This window comes from Convolutriloba macropyga, chromosome 3 (genome assembly GCF_964194025.1).
Source record: "Convolutriloba macropyga chromosome 3, txConMacr16.3, whole genome shotgun sequence".
Classification (NCBI taxonomy): Eukaryota; Metazoa; Xenacoelomorpha; order Acoela; family Convolutidae; genus Convolutriloba; species Convolutriloba macropyga.
The window spans coordinates 65,612,919-65,626,869 of NC_134470.1; the positions used below are offsets into that span (position 1 = coordinate 65,612,919).

Here is a 13,951-nt window from a genome sequence, read left to right on the forward strand (position 1 = left end):
GTATTGAGGATGATTGAGGTTCAGCTTCCAAAGCTTTCACCACTTTCGTTGACCTGTCTGTCTCTGGGATCTGTGACTCGACTTCTTCGTCACTTGTTATCCATTTCGTCAATTTGAATCCACCTTTGCTGAGTATGTCTCTAACTTTCCGGTAGATTCCGATAGCTTCTTAAGGTGTTCTGACTGACTTAAGGAAGTCGTACATGTAGAAATTTCGCTGAACTGTTTTGACGTGACTTTCGTCCTTGACTGCGTTATCTTTCGCCACTTGATGCAAAGCGTAATTTGCACAAGTTGGGGAGCTTTTCGCCCTAAAAACTTGGCGTGTATACTTATAGACTTCTATTCTCCTCTCTGAATCTTCTCTCCATAGAAATCCTAAACATCGGCTATCATCGTTTGGGACAGCAACTTGAAGAATCATTGCTTCTATGTCGGCTGATAAAGCTATTTGGTGTTCTCGGAAACGAAAAATGATTCCCATCAGACTCTGCAGCAGGTCTGGTCCAGATAAAAGTTTGTCGTTCAGGGCTACACCTTGGTACTTTGCTGCTGCGTTGCACACTCTTTCGGGTTTGTGCGGGTTCATGACGGGGTGATTCGGTAAATACAACTGCAGTTTGTCTTTTGTTTCATTCAGTTCAGCCTGATCAACTTTCCGAACGTAACCAGCATTGACATTTGTGTCAATGGTTTCTTGGTAGCGCTTCTTTAGCGTCTTTTCTTTCTCTAGGCGTCGTTATAGGGACTTGAGCTGCCCCATTGCAGAGTAAAAGTTGTTCGGCAACTTCATTTCTTCCTCCCGCCACAGAAGTCCAACTTCGTATCTTTCACCGTTGAATCGGGTCAATTGTTCCAACGTCTTCATTGCTCGTCTTTTGAATGACCTGTGACGTCGCAGTTTGAAGCGTAGGACTCAATATAACACCACTTACTCAACTGGTTTGCTAGTATGTCATCTGCAATTGATGGTGCTGTTGTAGCAAGAGTTGCTGCCTGCTTCGCTGGTAGCGGTCCAGTTAAGGCCCAGCCAATCTTTGACTTCATTGCCCATGGTGCAGCTTTGTCTTCTGAATTCTTGAAATCAAAAGGGTGATAAATGTCGTAACAGTCTTGTCCAAGAGTCACATGAACATCGTTTAGATTGTAGCTCTGGTTTAGCAAGTTCCTCAGATGTGGGTAACGGTCTTTCAATTCTTGCCGCTCCACCTTTTGGCCACCCAACTTCAGTTACCCGCGCACACAGAATTGCACTGTTGTCAACGGTCGAGACTTCTCAGTCGCTGAAACAGCTATCGGCATTATTTCAGTCTTGACATCTTGTGAGCCATGGATCCCTGCTACTGATAAGGACGCTTTTCGGCCTTGAAGTTGAAGTTTTGACACCACTGACTTGTTTAAAAATGAAATCGAGGATACTGAATCAAACATTGCTAGTACATTTAGGCTCAAGTCTCTGTTTGTCAGCTTGATTCGCACCACTGGGAGTCCTCCCTGGGTGGTGTTAGTTGCTACTGCCGTTGTAGCATCTGAGACATTCTTTGTAGTTTCCTTCTTCGGTAAGTCGCTGTGCAAAAGCCTGTTGTGTTGCGTTCCACAGCTGGGTGCACTGCATGTCCTGCTTTTGCAGTCCTTCGACATGTGGCCTGGTCTCAAACAATTGAAACGCAGTCGGAACTTCTGGACTTCCTCTCGTCGTTCATTTACTTTCATCGATTTGAACTTTTTCACAAGTCCAAACGGGGTGTTGTCCGTCTTTGAAGGGACATTCAAAATTCTTGGGTTTGCTTAATTCAGCAGCGTTTGAAGCAAAGGTACTCGTCTTCGGTTTTTTGCGGCTTTGAAATTTGTTTCTGTAAAACGACGAGTTTGTCTGTGCTAACAAGTTCTCATGAGTTACAATTTTGGAGGCGAACCAATCTTTGAAAATAATCAGGTTGCCTCTCAGTAGCCGACGATCTTGCATATACTGCAACCACTGTTCTCTCAGTTGCGGAGAAAGTTTTCTCGTTGTTGAACTTAGCCCTGCTTCGGCTTCTAGGTCTGATGTGTATCCAAGTTGAGTCAAAGTCAAGGTGTTATCCACATTTGTAACAACATTTGCAAATTTGACGATGCTGGTAGAATCGTCGTGTCGAATTGGAGGATGAGTATGTATTCTCTTGAATTGAGCGTTGACCATTACATCTGATCTGCCATACTTCTCACAGAGTTTATCCCAAGCATGATAGTATGATTACGAGCTGAATCCAGTTCCCGATTCTGCTGGTTTTGTTTGACCCGTGAGACTGGTCTTGAGGTATTGCATCTTTTCCGTATCGCTGATTGGCTTTTGACGATCAACAACATCAAAAATACCCGACCACTCTGGCCACTCCAGAGGGTCGCCTGAAAACTCAGTCAGTTTTAGTGTTGGCAAGCCACTGGCACCACTGCTTGGTACCGGTTGGTAAAGAACTTGGGAAGCGGTATGATTCATTATGCTCCTGTTTTTGCTTTCGGCAGACCTGTTTTGAGGGTTGGTAATGGGACTCTGATTCCTGTTTCTGTCATGAACTGCTGACGTTCCCTGCTGTCGAAACGTCGTCCTTGTCAACGGCGGTGCTGGTGGGTCCGTTACTCTAATTGGTTTACGGATTTTTGGTTTTTTCAAAATGCTCGGTTCAGTTAGTTGCGTTGAGAAAAGTCCTTCACCCGGTGGGAACAGCGGGGTAGTTTTTGGGTAGATGCTGAAACGTTTGTCAACTCTGTCCTGTGTGACATTCGTTGGGGGGTCGATAACAAAGTTTGGAGATAGTGGCCGTCTAGGGACAGACTGTTGAGCCACTGATTCTGCCCACCCTGCTGTTCTTTCTTGATTGCGTCTTGATCCAACACTTTCTATCTCATATGCCACTGATCCAGATGCCCTTGAGCTTCCTTTGGTGAGCTCAAGTGTCAGACGTCTTTTTTCTTCGTCGGCCTGTGCTTTCCTTCTTTCGTTTTCAAGGGCTCCCTCATGCTGTCGAAGACGCTGATCGTCCTCTTGTTGTTGCATCTTTAGACGTAACTCCTGTTCTTTTTGTTGCTGTTGCAAGCGTAACTCTTGTTATCATTGTTGTTGTTGCTGTAAACGTAAATCTTCTTCTCGTTGTTGTTGTTGCTGCTGTAAACGCAATTCTTCTTGCTGACGGCGAAGTTTTATTTCTTCACGCTCCTGCTCTAACTCCAACTGCCATTCTCGCAGTCGTTGCTCTGTTTCTTTTTTAGCTCTTCGGTTTTCCAGCTCCCTTACTTCGGCAACTTCACTTCTTCCTCCCGCCAGTTGCTGCCTGCTTCGCTGGTAGCGTTCCACTTAAGGCGCAGCCAATCTTTGACTTCACTGCCCATGGTGCAGCTTTGTTTTCTGACTTCTTGAAATCAAAAGAGTGATAAATGGCGTAACAGTCTTGTCCAAGCATCACATGAACATCGTTTAGATTGTAGCTCTGGTTTGGCAAGTTCCTCAGATGTGGGTAACGGTCTTTCAATTCTTGCAGCTCCACAATTTGATCACCCAACTTCAGTTTCCCGCGCACATAGAATTGCACTGTTGTCAACGGTCGAGACTTCTCATGCGCTGAAACAGCTATCGGCACTATTTCAGTCTTGACATCTTGTAAGCCATGGATCCCTGCTACTGATAAGGACGCTTTTCGGCCTTGGAGTTGAAGTTTTGACACCACTGACTTGTCTAAAAATGAAATCGAGGATACTGAATCAAACATTGCTAGTACATTTAGGCTCAAGTCTCTGTTTGTCAGCTTGATTCGCACCACTGGGAGTCCTCCCTGGGTGATGTTAGTTGCTACTGCCGTTGTAGCATCTGAGACATTCTTTTTAGTTTCCTTCTTCGGTAGGTCGCTGTGCAAAAGCCTGTTGTGTTGCGTTCCACAGCTGGGTGCACTGCATGTCCTGCTTTTGCAGTCCTTCGACATGTGGCCTGGTCTCAAACAATTGAAACGCAGTCGGAACTTCTGGACTTCCTCTCGTCGTTCATTTACTTTCATCGATTTGAACTTTTTCACAAGTCCAAACGGGGTGTTGTCCGTCTTTGAAGGGACATTCAAAATTCTTGGGTTTGCTTAATTCTTCAGCGCTTCAAGCAAAGGTACTCTTCTTCGGTTTTTCGCGGCTTTGAACTTTTTTTCTGTAAAACGACGAGTTTGTCTGTGCTAACAAGTTCTCATGAATTACACCTTTGGAGGCCAACCAATCTTTGAAAATAATCAGGTTGCCTCTCAGTAACCGACGATCTTGCATATACTGCAACCACTGTTCTCTCAGTTGCTGAGAAAGTTTTCTCGTTGTTGAACTTAGCCCTGCTTCGGCTTCTAGGTCTGATGTGTATCCAAATTGAGTCAAGGTGTTATCCACATTTGTAACCACATTTGCAAATTTGACAATGCTCGTAGAATTGTCGTGTCGAATTGGAGGATGAGTATGTATTTTCTTGAATTGTGCGTTGACTATTACATCTGATCTGCCATACTTCTCACAGAGTATATCCCAAGCATGAAGTAGATCTTCGTCGGCCTCTGCTTTCCTTCTTTCGTTTTCAAGGGCTCCCTCATGCTGTCAAAGACGCAGATCGTCCTCTTGATGTTGCATCTTTAGACGTAACTCCTGTTCTTTTTGTTGCTGTTGTAAGCGTAACTCTTGTTATCGTGTTTGTTGTTGCTGTAAACGTAACTCTTGTTCTCGTTGTTGTTGTTGACCCTGTAAACGCAATTCTTCTTGCTGACGGCGAAATTTTATTTCTTCACGCTCCTGCTCTAACTCCAACTGCCGTTCTCGCAGTCGTTGCTCTGTTTCTTTTTTAGCTCTTAGGTTTTTGAGCTCCATTTATTCGATCTTTCGCCTTCTCGATGATCCCGAGTTAGTGATACTTGAGTGTTTTCTAATTCCTTGTGTAGCAGAATGCCTGGAAGAGACCTCGAAGTTCTCCTCAGCGTTTTCTACTGCAGCATTTCCTGTATGAATTACAGTTTTATTTGGGTCTTTGTCAACAGCCGATGTGGATGACACTAATGATGTTTGACTTCCACAATCCTTGCTGAGCCTGTACTGCTTGATCAGGTCTCGATAGTAACTTCTAGCAATACTGTAATTCGAGAACCCTTGGGGACAAGCTTCCGTCTTCATTATTTGAATAAAATCTGCAAAATTTTCGTCTAGCTTTTTTAATAACCGTTCCAACTGATTAAACAGATTCTTTTTTTTCGGAGTCGCTTAAATTTTCTGCTTTCAATTTCTTTTCAAGTTTTAACAATTTGTTCTCGATTGGAACGGAATCTTCCAATAATTTGTACACTCGCAATGTATTTTTCCGGTAGTCGACGACTACTGAGCGACAATCTTCAATGTCTCGGAGATCTGGTACTTTGTCAACTAGCCATCGCAAAACTTTACTCTTTTCTTCTAACATACGCTTGGTGTAATTGTTAAAGCTTTCAAAATACTTTGGTTTTAATAGTAAACTCTGCTGTCGTCGGTTGTCTTCCAATTTGTCGTACTTCTCGAAGAAACATCGATAAGCACCTTCGGCCGTCATTGTTTTGTTTTGTGTCAGTTAGCCTACTAGCTCGTTGAGGTGTCGGGAGAAGGACTTGAGTAGGTCTCAGCGTGTTCTTTCTCTAACGTCTTGAGTTGACCACTCGTCTTCCAATCAGCTGTCTTCCAATGTCTGTTGGGATGTTTGCTGGCCATCGTTGCTGGTTTTGTTTTGGTCCACCAGGTCGAATCGAAGATTCGTTGCTGTTCGTGTCACTGCTGCTGTTGTGTCCGGGTCGGCGGACCAAATGTTGAGGCTGCTCAAGAATCTCAGCGAAACCCAATCTTCATGGCCTGGTTCTCGACTTTTACGCCGGCCTGGTTCTTCACTCGGTTCGATTTGACTAACAATCTCGCAGAAAAAATTAGTCGCTCGGACGTATTAAAGGACTGTAACTTTAATTTTGATGATTGAAGTTAAGAAAATCCTTAGTGATCGTCTATGTTCAATCACGTGCTGAAGTTGGTAAGGCTTCAGCCAGTAGCTGTTATTGTTGCTAACTTCTCGTTCGATAAGCTCAATTAATTTAAAACTCGCAAGATCTTAGGATCTCGCAAAACTTAGCAAAAGTCTAAAGTTGTTAAAGAATCAAATTTTAGTCAATCTGATAGCCCACTGCTCTGTATAACAATTTCTAATGGTTCTAAATACAATACGGTTTCACTAATCAAACAATTAGGTTAAAGTAAATAATCAAATATTTATCATTTATAATATTGTCGCTACTTGTTTCTGATTGGTTAATCAAGAAAATGATTTAGATCAATGTTTACATAGCAAATGTCAAATACTGCAATATTTACTTTTGTTGATATAAGCACTGATGGTTATTTCGTAGCATTAAATGCCTCAAATGTATGCGATATGACTTTTAATAAACACTAAGGGATAATAGAATTAACAATTTAAGTATTTTAACAATAAATGACAAAATATCAAAAAATGCACCTTTTGCACCATATAAGTGCTAATAGCCACACTTGTAGGTATGATGCAATAATGTTCGTTGGGTTCACGGATAGCTTACGGATTACCCTATTCGTGTGCTATAACCTTGGGTTGCTCAGGGTTTCCGTTCCCGAAATCGGGGGGGGGGGGGTGGCTGGACAAATTTTCGGTCCCAACTTGAAAACTTTTTCAATTTTGACCTTTTTTGAATTTTGACAAAACTTCAAGTTTTAAGGTTTTAATTTCATTTCTGTTGGTCTGATGGCTCATGCTTCTGTTCGTTAGTGGCACCAACAGTCTAATTATGATACAAAATTTCTGTAAAAAGGTCCATATATCTAATAGAAAAAAAATCTCACCCTCTACTCACACGAGAATTCTTCTTTAAAAACGGAAGTTTAGTTATGGTTGCTACCATTTTGGCACATTTAAATACATATAAAACAGATCCTGCTCTTTTAAGGAGATTTCTTTTCCCGAAGAGTTTTATTGATGGACTGACAGCTGACAATGTTTTTTGATATTTCAATCATTGTTTGAGTTTTCAGTCGTTGAATTTTGCATTGGAGAAATCCAATTTTCGTAAAAAAAATCCTTCTTTTCAAAAAATTGAAATTAATGGTGTCAAAAACAATTGAAAGAAACATTTCCATGGTTATTTTAAGATTATCATATCATTTAAGATTATTATACACGTCACAGCTTTCTATCCAGTTTCCTACGTCCCTTCTCATGCACGGCCAATAAAACTCTTAATCAGCCCTTTTGTATGCTTTCTGAATCCCAAAGTGACCTGCGCTAGGAGAGTCATGCGACAGCGCAAGCACGTTGGTCATTCTCTCCCATGGGAAAAGCATTTGGTAAACAATCTCAAAGCTGGGTCCTGTTTTGTGTTTACAAAATCCTTTCTGTGAGACAAAAATTTATTACTGAACCCAGAATTTCCGAAACTCTTTTAACTCTCCATTTTTCATTTCCCGTGGTTCCAGTCTTTTTTTGTTTAAAACCCACGAATATACTTCTTGGAGTAATTTGTCATCTTGCTGTGAATCTCGCAGTTTTATCCCTGCAATTTGTCTAACTGCCAACCTCGACTAGATTAATCAGTATTGCCTTCATCTGCGGCCATTGCAATAGCGTTATCAGAAGCAGTTTGTTTATCAGCTTCTGTGTTTATGCGCGACAGACAGACAGCAAGTGGGATTTTTTGCCTGCTCTATGCTTGATGTCAAAATTAAGTTGCTTAAGTTCCTCTATCCATTGTGCAACCATACCGTCTGTTTCTTTAAAACTATAGATCCAGTCAAAAGCCCGGTTGTCCGTTATAATAGAAAAGTGCGGACCAATTAAATAGTTTTCAAAAAATTGCGTAAAATGAACGGTTGCAAATAACTCCCGCTTTAGTTGCTGAATAGTTTTGCTAGCATATGCAATAACTATTTTCTCAGTTCCTTGTTTTTGTTGCTGTTGTTGTTGTTGATTTCTTGTCATAGCTTTGACAATGCTCTTCGACATAAGTAGTTTCACTTGCCTGTCGTAAAATTTTTTCAGTTACCGACCAGTTGACTTTAAAGGTCCTATCTCCAAAATGGGGTATGAACAAATTTTTGTTCTGACAAATTTTCCTACAAGTTTTCTCATTGAATGGGTATATTGATTTTAGAAGGCTTAATTTTTATGTGAGAAAAACGAAACCACCAAATACGTTGCTTTTTTAAAGTGCAGACACTTTATATAGCGGTTCATACATGCAAAATTTTTATCTCAAGCAGAAACTCAGCATATATCAAGCTACGTTTTTCTATTGTTTTCGATACTTAAATGTTTTTAACACAGTTTGCATTATACTCTGGAGAATATAACTTTGTTGATGAGGTATATTCAAAGCTAAAACCGTATAACTTGATACAAGTTGACGGAGAAGCAAAAATCGCCAGCAATGCCAGGTACAAACATAGTGACACTCCAGTACACGATGATCCGGACAAACTCTCCTTTCTAAATGATTCCATTATTTCTTTCTGAATTTTCCTGAAATAAAAACATAATCAGTTTCCTTCATGACTGCTAAAGTACCCTTCATCTTGCTCAGTAGTGTATTTTTTTAAAATTTGTCAGGCACCGATTTCAATCGGCTGCTAGACTTTGTTGCCGTTTTTGGTTCTTTTGGTCAATATTAATCTTTTCTTCAGTAATTTTTGTTTTAATACTAGCTTCATGTGGCTTTTTTTCTGGTTTTGGATTTTTTACTTTTGCCGCTTTTTTTCATTGTACTATGTAGGTTTCAAAGAAGTTACACTTCTTCCCTCAGCAAATTTGTATGCCTTCTCTTGCCCTTTAGAGATTTCTCGATCTGATTCTTAAACTTCATTCACAGACGTGTTATTTGAATCGTTAGCACCCTCAGCTTCAGATTGATTTTCTTTAATTAGATTTTCATTGTCTGTGGATGATTCTATTTCAATTATATCATCAACATCTGAGCGGTTCTGATCGATTTTGTTCTGCTCCCTAACTATTGTTTTTCGATTCACCGGAGGCTTAGGCGTAAATGGCTTTTCTCTTTTTTTTAAATTATTTAGTCGGTCATAATGGACATTCGTCGTCTTTTCATCTTCTAACTTGAAATTCAAATTGCTTATAATTTCAACTATTTTGTATGGTTTTTAATAGAATTAAGTTAATTTTCTTTTTTCGCCTTTTTTACTGTTGGGTTGAAAACTAACACTTCTTTTCCAACTTTATAGCTCGGTTCATACCTCCTGCAATCATAATAAGTCTCTGGCGTTCTTGTTCGACATCAATAAATTCTCGTATCAACTGATGCGTTTCCTGTAGTTTTTCATTCAATGTGAAAACTTAGTAACTTGGTGTTGCTGATATTGCAGTCTGCGCTGTGCTATAGACGCAGTCTTTAGGTAGCGACAGCAGAGAACCCAGTACCACATATGCTGGACTGTTTTCTGTTACACTGTGAATTGATGATCGAAAGGCCGTCATCGCTAAGAGTAGAAATTTGCTCCACTCATTTTGATATTGGCCTATGTATTTGGAGCAAAATTCTTCTATTGTTCGAATGGTTTTTTCAATCATTGCGTTCCCTTGTGGTTGGTAGGATGTTTTTGAGTTCCTCTGATTTCCTATTTAACCGCAAAGACTACGAATTAATTTTGACATAAAGTTAGACAATTTTTCACAGTGTAGATTGACTGGACAGCCAAATTCCACTATCCAGTGTTCAACAAACGCTCTTGATACAGTTTTTGACTCTTGATTGGATATAGCAACGGCTTCATACAACTTACTGATTTGACACCGATAAGCAAAATGTACTTTTCCCTGAGACTCGGAAATTGGACTCTTGTTATCAAGAGATACTTGCCAGATTGATGGTTATGTTTCCATTTTGTGAATGAATGCCGATGTTTCTGCTAAGTGCTTTTCTTTTTTAGGCACACGTCACAGCTTTCTATCCAGTTTCCTACGTCCCTTCTCATGCACGGCCGATAAAACTCTTAATAAGCCCTTTGCTATGTTTTCTGAATCCCAAAGTGACCTGCGCTAGGAGATTCATGCAACAGCTCAAGCACGTTGGACATTCTCTCCCACGCTAAAAGCATTTGGTAAACAATCTCAAAGCTGGATTCTGTTTTGTGTTTACGATACAAAGTCCTTTCTATGAGACAATGATTTATAAACTGAACCCAATATTTTCAAAGCTCTTTTAACGCTCCATTTTTCATTTGCCGTGGTTCCAATCTTTTTTCGCCTAAAACCCAGGAGTATATTTCTTGAAATAATTTGTCATCTTGCTGTGAATCTCCGGTAACAGCATTTTTGATTACTGCCGCACAATCCGCGTTTTATTTATGAGCTACTGTTTTTCAAACTATTTCAATATTTATTTTCAAATCCCGAACTACTTTTTTGACACTCTAACTCAGCAGCCCTTAAATCTTACTGACACTGTATTTTTTTCTTGAGCAGAATTCACAAAAGTTGATGTTTGGTGGTATATTTTATTTCAAATTATGTCGATTTCAAGAACGCTTGGTTTTGAACGCTATTTTATTATCTAAAAATCATGTACGGCCCGCTTTACACTATTCGTAATTTTAGGGAGTACTCACTTAAAAGTTCGAAGATGACAGTGTCGCTTGTCAAATCCCGACACCATTTCAAAATTCATCTTTCGGGTTGTGATGTTATGAGGTCAGACTCGTGTCGAAAGTTGACTTTCAAACAGAAAAAAAAACAGACTTCTTTTAGAAATCAGTACAACGCTCAATATTATTGGGTGGTGGTATTCTATTTACTTTCAATCTCTGTCGCCACTATAGTAGCCGCCTGTGGGCAATACTCTTTGTCTTTGGCTAATTGAGTGTGGTAATTGTTTAAAAAGCAAAGTTAGAATTAAATTATTAAGCAGTTCATTGTGAACAAAAGTAGGTTTGAATAAAATAAGGTTTAACAGAGCGGTTAGCTGTGACGGTAGTTCTGGTATTCAATGAATGAAATTAATCCTCGCTTTGTTTGGTACACAATATCAGTCCTATCATCATGGGAAAATAACCAAGTCAACAAAGATATATCACTTTCGTTAATTTGGCTCGAAGACCGAGCATTGTCTAATCAACATTATATTTTCCTTTCTGACAGCTATCAACCTTTGTGTCAGCAAAATATCAGGTATTAAATCAAGTTTCATCTTCAATCTTTGAATCCGAGGGTTTCTAGTACATCTTTTTTGTATACGTGTGACACTCACACTGCCCCCCCCCCCCCTTAACACGAACTGTACCACTTACTCAAAATCAAACAACATTTTCTTTCACAGATCTTGTTATATGAACGTCTCACTATACGAATAGTTGGTAGCTTCATATGAAAAGTTTAATTTTCAATTTTCGTCTTTCATAACTTTTTCTGCTTCGACAAGTCCAAATACGTTGTACGGTTCTCGCGCCACGTCATTCGTCAGAAATTGATATGCCCGGTTGCTGTTCTTGAAGAACTCTTCGTCTGCATGAGCATCAGGATGCGTGAACAGGCTTATGCGTGGTAGTTTTTCTTGATTTGGTCTTCTGAAGCAGAACTTTTTACCAAAAAAATCTCATTTAGCGTAGCATGCCGGTTCATAATGTTTTTGTTACGAATCTCGAATAAACATTTCTCCGTGGCCATTGTTTTGGCCTTTCCGTTTCTAAGGGAACTCTCTTGTCGAGCAGGGTTAGGGCTGGAATGGGGGGACTAAACGCGGGAGATTTGGCGGTGATAACGATTGATCTGATTGAGGATAGTTATCTTCAAAGTTTCAGTTCCCATATTCAATCTCGTTTTGTAGTAGAAGTAGTAAAAGACTCAATTCTCCATATGAGAAGTACAAAGTTAGGAAAAGCGAACTGGTACGTTAAGATCGACAGGATTTACAGAAACATTTAACGTAGAAAGTTTACTGATTATCAATAGAAGAAAATGCAACTTCGCATCCAGATATTAAGATATAGCGGTTCTAAATGAAGTAACAAGGCATGTCGAAAGAAATAATGCTGAGATTTAAAAGCACATTAGCAATCCTCGGAGCACGAATGAAGAAATTATTGCCGCTCTACATTTGCTTGTAGATGGAATGTTAAAAAGACAATGATTTGATGAACGTGTGGGTAAACAGGTGAAAGTGAGGGGATTTTTTATATCAAGTTTGTCATTACTTCATAATAATTTGATGACACCACGTACATTTCCCGTTTTAAACAATAGTAGTATTATTACAATAATGTAGTTTACAACAATTAGTACGCTACAACTCAATTTCTGGGAAACAAAATCAGGAATGACCAATGGTGGTAATTGAAGAGTTACGGAGAATTTAATCATTACCATAAACAGCGTTCCTAATCTCCAGGTCCAGCAGGTTGGTTGGCTAGATGTGAGGTGGTGGGTGCGAGTCGGGGGAATCTTGTTAATTACCACCCTTCATACTATAGTAGCCGCGCGTTCGCAATATTCTATGTCTTTGGCTAATTGTGGTTATCCAGTTTTTGAAGAAGAGAAAATCAAAGCGTCAGAAAAGAGGCCGGAGCGTCAGAAAATGAAAGGAGCCCAGCGAAAAATTGCATTGAAAAAGACCGTAGGACTAACAAAACTACTAAAAATAACATGAGAGCAATTAAAATAATTCGAATCGTTGTAATGGCCATCAGTTTTGCATTGATGTAGAACAGATGTATACATGAAAAATTCCAAAAGATGGTCAGAAAATTATGATCTGAAACAAAAAACACATAAATGAAAACGAAAACTAAATTTATCAAATTTTCTGTATTTGTGTGACTTTCACGCCCTAAGATGGCTTAATTATTGATACGTTCATTCCTTAATCTATTCCAGTATTTTTCGTCCTGTTTTTAACATTTAATTCTTCTTATAAAGTCACTTAATATTACAATAGAAAAATACAGAATAAAGCTTTTTCATTAAAAACAAACTTCAATTTGTATGGTTTCCATTTTGTGTTGCTTCTCAAAAACTAAACCTTAAATTTTTTGCTCCCCCGAAAAGCAATCCTCCGCAAAACTCCCGATTTCTAGAGAAATTTGCCTGTCTTTTTTAAAGGTCCATTTTATTTATTTCTTATATTTTGACGACAATTTTTTTCAAAGAATCTATAAAAACAAAAACGTCCTTCACATCCCGAAACGTCTTTAGGGTTGTTTTAAAGAAATCACATTGCTTCTTTATTCCTCACAAATTTCTTCCATGAAATGTCATAACCAGACAAACTCTTAATCCATTTTCTTCACAACTAATACCAAATTAGTTTTTGATTATGGTTTTAGGTATTTGGAAATCAGTCTCCAAGCTTTGGCAAAATTTTATAGTTTTTGTAAAATCAACAATTAAATCAGCTTTCACAGAGTATAATTATTATGAATTATATGTTTTCTACAAAAATTCAGTATCTTATTTTCTGGCCAATCACTTGAAACCAATAACAAGAACAACAACCAGACACCAGGAAATAACTTTTGGAACAGAGTTAGAGTAGTGGATAAAACAAGGAAACCAACCACCAGTAAAATTTGACCCTTTCTCCTAACGCTAATCGCGCATGTTGAATCGGGCCAAATTTTACTGCTGGTTGGTTTCCTTGTTTTATTCACTACTACCTATTCACTCTAAGTCTAACATTAAATTATGAAATGACTTAATTCTAGAATATAATAGTAAGCTCGTTTGCAAATTCACCAATTTTTCGTTTTTTCACACTTTTCTGTTGAATCTTTCAGCATATTCCTCAAATCTATCTTTGGTATGTGTATATCTTTATCTATGTAAATAAATACATAATCTACACTTAAAATTTTTAAATCTGTATCCGCTGATGTGTTGATTTTCATTACACATAATACAAATAATATATAGACTAGG

The 13,951-nt window shown here is 39.0% G+C and overlaps 1 protein-coding gene across 1 annotated transcript in view; it reads right to left on the bottom strand.

Annotated features, from left to right (window-relative positions):
* The window catches only part of LOC142336367 (proteasome subunit alpha type-3-like), a 418,015-nt gene that overhangs the window by 262,621 nt on the left and 141,443 nt on the right, over positions 1–13,951 (bottom strand). The window lies entirely within an intron of this gene.